Source organism: Engraulis encrasicolus, unplaced genomic scaffold (assembly GCF_034702125.1).
Source record: "Engraulis encrasicolus isolate BLACKSEA-1 unplaced genomic scaffold, IST_EnEncr_1.0 scaffold_110_np1212, whole genome shotgun sequence".
Lineage (NCBI taxonomy): Eukaryota > Metazoa > Chordata > Actinopteri > Clupeiformes > Engraulidae > Engraulis > Engraulis encrasicolus.
The window spans coordinates 5,069-13,484 of record NW_026944581.1 but is presented as its reverse complement, the minus strand read 5'-3'; the positions used below and the strand labels follow the sequence as shown (position 1 = coordinate 13,484).

Sequence of the window (8,416 nt, the reverse complement as noted above, 5' to 3'; positions counted from 1 at the left end):
GGCATTTCCCGGTGAGCCCCGCACCCTCGTGGGCCCCCATTTTTTTTTTTACATTACTGAAAATAGGGGCCCATGAGGGTGCGGGGCCCACCGGTGAGTCAGTTCTCCGGCACTAGTAATAATGAGGGGGCCCCCTTAAATCCAAAAGTGCCCGGGCCCTATTTATCGCCCAGTCCAGCCCTGAATAGAAATGGACATTTTGCTGCATAAAGCTACCCAATAAAAACATATTGCCTCAGCTGTGTGATGAAAAAATGTTCTATGCACAGTAAAATCACTCTGTGGAAAATGTGTTGAAATTTAGATTAATTCTGCTGCGTCCACCAGGCCCATGAAAATACAAAACAATGGTGATAGTGATGGGCAACCTGGATTCCAAAGTCCAGTGCCACATATTCCACATATAGCCAATATAATGAACCAGCTGACCCACTGCCAGTATCAAGCAAGAGATTGCGAAGTTGTATGACTTTTGTGTGCTTCACCTGTGGGCCTACAGGATTGTACAGGTAGCTGTTAATACCTGGTGGAGCATCTGTTCTAAAGCTGTGAATGCTCCTTGGAATGACAGTAGTTCAATAGAGTACATACAATACAACTGTATGTGATGTTGGAAAGAGTGACTTCCCAAAACCTGTACTTAAGTGGCTTCTAGGTATGTCATGGGTATCACCAGGTCCAGAGTCCATTGCCAAGGGCCTCTCAGGTAAGTTATGGTACTCATCTGATGGAGTAAAGTGAAATACTACCACAGGCGATGGGATAAAGAAGTAATGACACTCTTCAATACAGTTGTATTGACTGCTTTGTAGCCTAGGCATTCCAAGGAACATTCACAGCTTTGGTACAGATGTTCCTCCATGAATTGTAGGCCCACACAGGTGAAACACACAAATATAACAGTCATGCAGTTTTGCAATCTCTTGCTTGATACTAGCAGTGGTCCAAGGCAGCAAGGAATTGATATTGTGTTGCAAAAGAGCAAATTTGCCTAAATATAGCAGTTTGACCATCAGTCTGTCCTGAGACTGAAGTCTGTGTAAGTGGATCGACTGAATACACAACCTGCTTAGATATTCCTTCTGTTTGTGCTCCCAATACAGGTGATCTCACTAATTACCTCATCAACCTGGCTTAATTGGTAATTAGGCTCAGCTGGTTCATTATATTGGCTGGGGCAAATGTGTCACGCGGTTTGTCCACCTCTGTTTTAAGACAATGGCAAACCTAGATTCAAAAGCTACAATCCAGTGCCACAGATTTCAAATTACCTGGTTTTACCTGTCCAATTGCCCTAACTGGAAAGGTAAAACTAGGTATGTCATTTGGAATATGTGGCACTGGACTTCAGCTTTGGAATCCAGGTTGCCCATCACTATCACCATTATGCTGTATTTTCATGAGCCTGGTGGACCCGGTAGAATTCATCTAAATTTCAACATATTTTACACAGAGTGATTTTACTGTGCATAGAACATTTTTATCACAGAGCTGAGACAATATGTTTTTTATTGGGCAGCTTTATGCAGCAAAATGTCCATTTCTATTCCAAGATTCTGACTATCACCATTATTTTCTATTTTCATGGGGCTGGTGGCCCCGGTAGACTATATCCAAATTTCAAAATATTTTACACAGTGTGTTTTTACTGGGTGTAGAACATTTTTACTATAGGGCCAAGGCAATATCTTTTCATAGGGGGCATCTGATGCACCCTACCGTACATGCAGCCAAAACATTCACGTGAGTAGTGGTAAAATGTGTTGTCTATTTGTAGCTTCGTTGGCTGAGTCTTGTTTGGCGATACAGTGTATACTCTGACGAGATGCGTTTTTTCCTTGTGTTCTGAAACGGTTAACTAGTTGGATCCTTTTGAACATATAGTTGACGATGCGTTTAGGTTTTGCATTGCCGCTTTACTTGGCTGGCATCGCAGCTCATCTGATGTGCTGTAACAAGCCGCAAGTGTCTTCAATCGTGCTTGGCACGACGGTCGCTGGGACCACGCATTGGGGACTGCTAGTTATTTTGTAGGGTTGACTCCAGCTGTTCCTTAGTTGCTCCTAATTTCACTGATATCGGCATGCTATTCCTGCTTTCAAACGCATTTCCCCTGCACCCCCTGTGATCATCTCAACAGTCAATTTTGTCAATATTGATTAGACGCAGCGTGTGGATGGCCAACCCACAGCCCAACCCTGTTTCATGCAATTTCGTACTATGTCACGAAAGTTATCTATAATAGCCTATTCGTGATATCTTCTATGAGAGCCCCGTTTTCGTGACAGGGCTACGCATCCACAGCCTATGTATTTTAAGGTGGCATAGATTTGTCCAGTATTTTCCATGGCACTCCTAATGTACTGGATTCGTAAGCACCAGCCTCTTGATAGTTTTGGGGGGTTTCAGTGGGCTTTATCCCAACTGTTTTCTCTGCTAGATTATAAGTAGCCTCACTGCATGAAAAGAGGAATTTGTGGATGAGTTTTGCACCTTAAATTGCCTCATACCTCAAGCCACAGCATTTGCGGCTCCCCCATGCCCCCCTCCCATCCCCTTCTTAGAAGAGCCTTTAATATGTAAATGCCAGTGATCAGGTCGGGAGCTGCCCCAGTCAATTTCAAGTGGGGTGGGGTGGGGTGAGGTCAGGTGGGTGGGAGGGAGTGGGGGGTCGGCAGGCCTGTTTCTAGGATTTTGGGGTCCCTAGGCAACGGGATTGTTGGGGGCCCTAGGGCATTTTTTGGCCTTTTACTAAAATGTGTGTGTGTGTGTCTGTGTGTGTGTAGGCTATGTTTTTTCACGCTGCCCAGTGGTGTTTTTCAGAATCACTAACCATTAAACCAGGGGTAGGGAACCTATGTCTCGAGGGCCCTTGAGGCCGTTTTATCCGGCCCCTGATATCATTATAATGTTTTGCAACTTCACAGGAATCTTAGAAATTACATTTCCAATGCAATTAAGTTAGCCTATATTCAGGGGACCGGGGGGGACTGTCTTAAAGGTGTCTACCTTTAAAGATGTCTATATGTCTATATAGGCCTAAAGGTGTCTATATAGGCCTAAATTTTATGGGGAAATCCTGATTTGTGTTCATAGTACGGCCCCCGGAGGATTTTATGACCATGGTAGGAATTTGAAGTGGCCCCTCGAATGAAAAAGGTTCCCCACCCCTGCATTAAACATTTCTACTAGCCACAGCTTTGCTGCCAGTACATTTTATTATGATACTATAAGCTCAGAAATTAAGTTGATCAAACAATTCGATCTGTGCTATAAACATTTAAATGAACCTACAGAATAGGCTATCACAATAGAATCATCTGAATGATCTTTCTTGGACATACATTTTGAAGTGACCCTTCGAATTAAAAAGGTTCCTCAGCTGCTTTTGAGGAAAAACATCAATGTGCTTGGCCACTCTGGTTTTTAAATGGTATTCTGAACTAAAGCAAGGATTGTTCAAGTTAGTTGAAAATAGACCGTCTCTGGTTAAATTAGTTCTACACCAAGCCTTTAGGTGGCAGTAAAACGAATGGGCACAATGCGAATTCCACACACAAGCCACAAAGAAGCCATCAGCCGCGGTCAACAGCACCTTCCTGATTGAACAGAACCACGCGTTGTCTGTGTGGTTTACAAGTTTCTTGGCGATATGGGGGGAAAGTTCCTCACATACCAACGGAAAATGGGCTTCATATACATGTAAGTACATTTTACTCAACTATGGTTTAAAGTTTCAGTACTCAAGAGCGATTGAATAGCTCCTCTGAACACAGATCCGCCATTGCTAAGTTATGGCACAGCCGCTTTACATAGCTGGTAGCTCAAGTCCCCTCAATGTGACTACACTAGTTGCTGCTGTACGCTAGGAAATTCTGATGACTTGCGAGCATCGTAATGACAAAATGCTGTGGTGAAACAGTGAATATGTTAACTATACTTGTTGATGGTAAATTGTTTGACATTGCTCGTTCTCAGTTGCCTTTCCCCTGCCTAAAGATGGACAAAGGCTACCGTTAGCATGCTATTGCGTTAGCTCATCAACTAGATGCTGGGCAGTGGGCACTGCTCATTTTTCACGTCTGCCCGGCATTTCGCTGATGAACTAACGCTTAGACGCCTTGCCAATGTATTTTACAGCGGCAAAAATGCATCTAGGCGACGTTGGGAAGACTGGTGTGCCGTCTGGGTATGTTGGTTTTCAGTGCTGGGCAGTAGCGAAGCGACTAGTTTAATTACATTCTCTAGTAGCTTGGTCGTAGCGTCACTACTATGGATTCCCAGATTGACGCTCCCAACTCAGGACGCTCCCATTTCATCTCGCTCCCACTAGCCAGACTATCGGTACCACCGCCATATGACGGAGCCAGTTATCTTGTTGATGTTAGTTTTTTTGTTTCTAACCCTAACCTTAACCCTAAACCTAACCCTAAATTGCTTGTATGTGGCAGTATATGATAATACGTGAAATATAATCGGGTGGGACCGCACGTCCGGGAGTGATAGAAACACCTGGGACCGCACGTCCGGGAGCGATCTCAGTTGGGAGTCTCCATCCCCTTACCCTACTATGTATCGAGTAGCTAACATCCCTTGAAACACCTTGCCCTTTCACCAAACCGACCGATTCTTCCTTGTTGCGTTCTATATTATAAAAGCTAACCGTGAGTAGTTCTGGCGGCAGCTCTCAGTAACGCGAGCCCAATGTATCAGCGCGAGCTCAATATCGACCAGAGTGGTCAAGTTGAGCACGCCACCCCGAAATCAATGTGAAATACCCTGCCATTTGCAACAGTAGGCAACCTGTCCTTTTAAAAGTATGGGTCCTCAAAACAGCACTTGTTGCACAAATAAGTGTAGATGGCCTCTTCAAGAAATTGAAATTATGTATGGTCACTTTTTCTTATTGTTTCACGTGGAGGTCTACTGACCTTGTCTAAATAATGTAGGTTAGTTTATGTCCATGTATTAAGTTATATTAGGACCCAGGGTTAATGGGTTATTCTATTTGCCATGTTTTCACAGGCTGCTGTCTCATAATATGGCGAAGACGAGTCACCTGAAGGCCTAACTCGCCATAGAAGACTGAAAGAATGTAAGATTAACTTCTTTGTGACCAATATGACTTGCTCATTGATACATTTGCTATGTCAATATGAGGTGCATGGCAAAATATTTAATTTATTTGTCTCGCTTCTAGGAGCTGTAGAAACAACAGGGTGTTCTTTTTCAGGGTATTCTTTTTTATAGAACTGGACAGGTCATTTATTCGTTCCCCTTGTTTTTTGAAGTGTCCTGCAGGATGCTGTGTCCTGCAATCCTGTGTGCTGTGCTACAGACGCGTGTGGAGGTCAACCCAAAATGGGCACAGTCTCACCACAGAAGAGTGAAAGAGGGTAAGCTTAACCTATAGCCTACGTCAGGGTCGGGGAACGTTTCTCATTCGAAGGGCCGCTTCAAATTCATCCGAGGGGCCGTAAAAGTCCTCCAAGGGCCGTACTATGAACACAAACCAGGATTTTCCCTTTCACTTTAGGCCTATATTGAAGGCAGCCACATTTAAACAAACGCCACCTTCTTCAGGTTCCCTGAATATAACTTAATTGTATTGCAAATGTATTTTCTAAGATTCCTTTACAAAATATGTCATATTTCATGTGAAGCTGAATAGCATTAAAATTATATCGGGGGGCCAGATAAAAAATGCCTCAAGGGTCGCAAACGGCCCTAGAGACATAGGTTCCCCACCCCTGGCCTACATTGTCAATATGACTTGTGCTACTTTATAGATAAGTAATCAATGCTGTGCATTGCTATGTTTTGATTTATTTTCTTACATCCTACAGATCCTGGCAGGGAGACGGTAGTGTCCTGCAGAATGGTGATGGGCCAATCTTACAAGAGACCACAGAAAACTGATATAGTGTAAGATTATCCCTGTTGGGCTCAATAGGTCTTGCTTATTGACATATTTGCTATGTCAATATGAGGTTCATGGCAAAGTATTTATTTATTTGTCTCGCTTCTAGGAACTATAGAAACAACAGTGCCTGCTGCAGTATAACGAGGACACCCTGAGCAGAGAGCTCCAATAGACCCAGGTCCAGTGTCTTGGCAGGGTGAAATGGCACTGATATGGGTATGTACTAATTTCAGTTAAAATGAATGAATGAATTAATTCTCATATCTGAATAATGTGAACACTGGATTTACCACACACACACCCTAGGCCTAGATGATTTGGACCCAAGGTTACTTTTACCACAGCTCTGGCACATCAATTTTCATTTGTTTAATAACTGGTCAGGTAATTTATTCATTCCCCTTGTTTTTTTTTGTTTTTGTTTTTGTAGTGTCCTGCAGGATGCTGTGTCCTGCAATCCTGTGTGCTGTGCTACAGACGCGTGTGGAGGTCAACCCAAAATGGGCACAGTCTCACCACAGAAGAGTGAAAGAGGGTAAGCTTAACCTATAGCCTACGTCAGTGGTGGGGAACCTTTCTCATTCGAAGGGCCAATTCAAATTCACCCGAGGGGCCGTAAAAGTTCTCCAAGGGCCGTACTATGAACACAAACCAGGATTTTCCCCTTCACTTTAGACCTATATTGAAGGCAGCCACATTTAAACAAACACCACCTTCTTCAGCTTCCCTGAATATAACTTAATTGTATTGCAAATGTATTTTCTAAGGTTCCTTTACAAAATGTCATATTTTATGTGAAGCTGAATAACATTAAAATTATATCGGGGACCAGATAAAACGGCCTCAAGGGTCGCAAACGGCCCTCAAGACATAGGTTCCCCACCCCTGGCCTACATTGGCAATATGACTTGTGCTACTTTATAGATAAGTTCTCAATGCTGTGTATTGCTATGTTTTGATTTATTTTCTTACATCTTACATATCCTGGCAGGGAGACATAGTGCATGAGACCATAGAAGACTGAAATAGGAGATTATCCCTGTTGGGCTCAATATGACTTGCTTATTGATATATTTGCTATGTCAATATGAGGTGCATGGTGAAGTATTAATTTATTTGTTGTTTCTACAGCTCCCAGAAGTGAGACTGAGTGCCTGTTGCAGTATGACGAGGACGCAGTGACCAGAGACCTTCAGTAGACCCTGCTGGCATGATTGGCGTCTGAAGAACATGAAATCAACAGCAATGTTTATAATGTTGTACATACCTGTATAGTCTGTATTAAAAGGCAGTACCTGTAGTATTTTTCCTCTTACTTTCATATTTACCACATATTTACTATGAATTGACAACTTTTACTAAAATCCATTTTTGTATGTGCCCTGACTAAAACTATCCTTAAACCTAACCTATCAGAGATGTAACAACAACCTGTTCTTAGCAATGTGGCAGCAGTCTACTTGGATGCAGCGGGGAACATAGAACCCTTTTTTGAAAAAGCATTGTATGTTTCTGAGTTTTATGAATTGTGCCCTTCCCAAACATCATGCATAGGCTAAGTGTATCTATGACACGCTGATTTGAACTCACTATCGCGTGGGTCCAATACGCATTTTCAAGTTAAGTCGTGCTCCACAACGCCCTGTGACAGGTTAGGTTTAGGGATGGTTTTGGTGTAGGCACAATTTAGGTATAAATTCGCCTAATCTCGCTGTTCTTGGCAAAAGTAAAGCAGCAGAAACATTACTTCACTGACAGGTTAGGTTTAGGGGTGGTTTTGGTTAGGGCACAGCAAAGCATATTTGCGTTTAGTAACAGACATGCGCTGTGACAAAACAAAATCGCCGACACGGCGGGAAAACTGCGCAAACCTCGTCACTAGTCAAAAGTGCATGAAAGCGCTTTACCGTTGCGTTGAGGAGCACGCTTTGAATTCAAAATGCGTCGCACCATGCACTAGCGTGCGATACGTACGCTAAAGCATGATGACAGCCTGCCCAAACTTAACTTGTCGGCAATGAATGTTTCCTAGTTGTACATTTGTGACCTGAGTGCTGTGTACATCACTGCATATATAGGCCTAGTATATTGTTTGCAGGGTATGTGTGTAGTTGCATGGTTCTTGTCAAAGTGTGTGTACATTGTTTGGTGTGATATTAAAAGTCTATTTTAAAAAATCATTTTCATTTCATTCATTTTCATTTTATCAATAAATGCACATCATGCATGCTAAAGCCCCATCACAGTGCAGCCTATAATGATGTGACTATACAAAGTAAAATCAACCTAGGTATATTATTAATAATAATTTTTGCATAATTATACGGACCTACTGTATACGGTCTGCATAAATTAATCCAACACGTAACCAATAGAAGGTCGTAGCTGCTAACCAATAGCGCAGCTCTTTTACTTTGAGTCACGTGTCTTTTTCGTCCAATAAGAGCAAGGCTAGTCCGCGTTCCGGGCTGGCTGTCATTGCCTTTCATGTGG

The 8,416-nt window shown here is 42.8% G+C and overlaps 1 long non-coding RNA gene across 1 annotated transcript; it reads left to right on the top strand.

The window, feature by feature from the left end:
• Positions 1–3,320: 3,320 nt before the first annotated feature.
• On the top strand, positions 3,321–7,223 carry LOC134442056 (uncharacterized). The gene is made up of 7 exons (XR_010033282.1): positions 3,321–3,702; positions 5,026–5,095; positions 5,292–5,396; positions 5,847–5,925; positions 6,030–6,139; positions 6,354–6,458; positions 7,055–7,223. It is a non-coding gene; the product is annotated as an uncharacterized LOC134442056 (long non-coding RNA).
• The last annotated feature ends 1,193 nt before the right edge of the window (positions 7,224–8,416 follow it).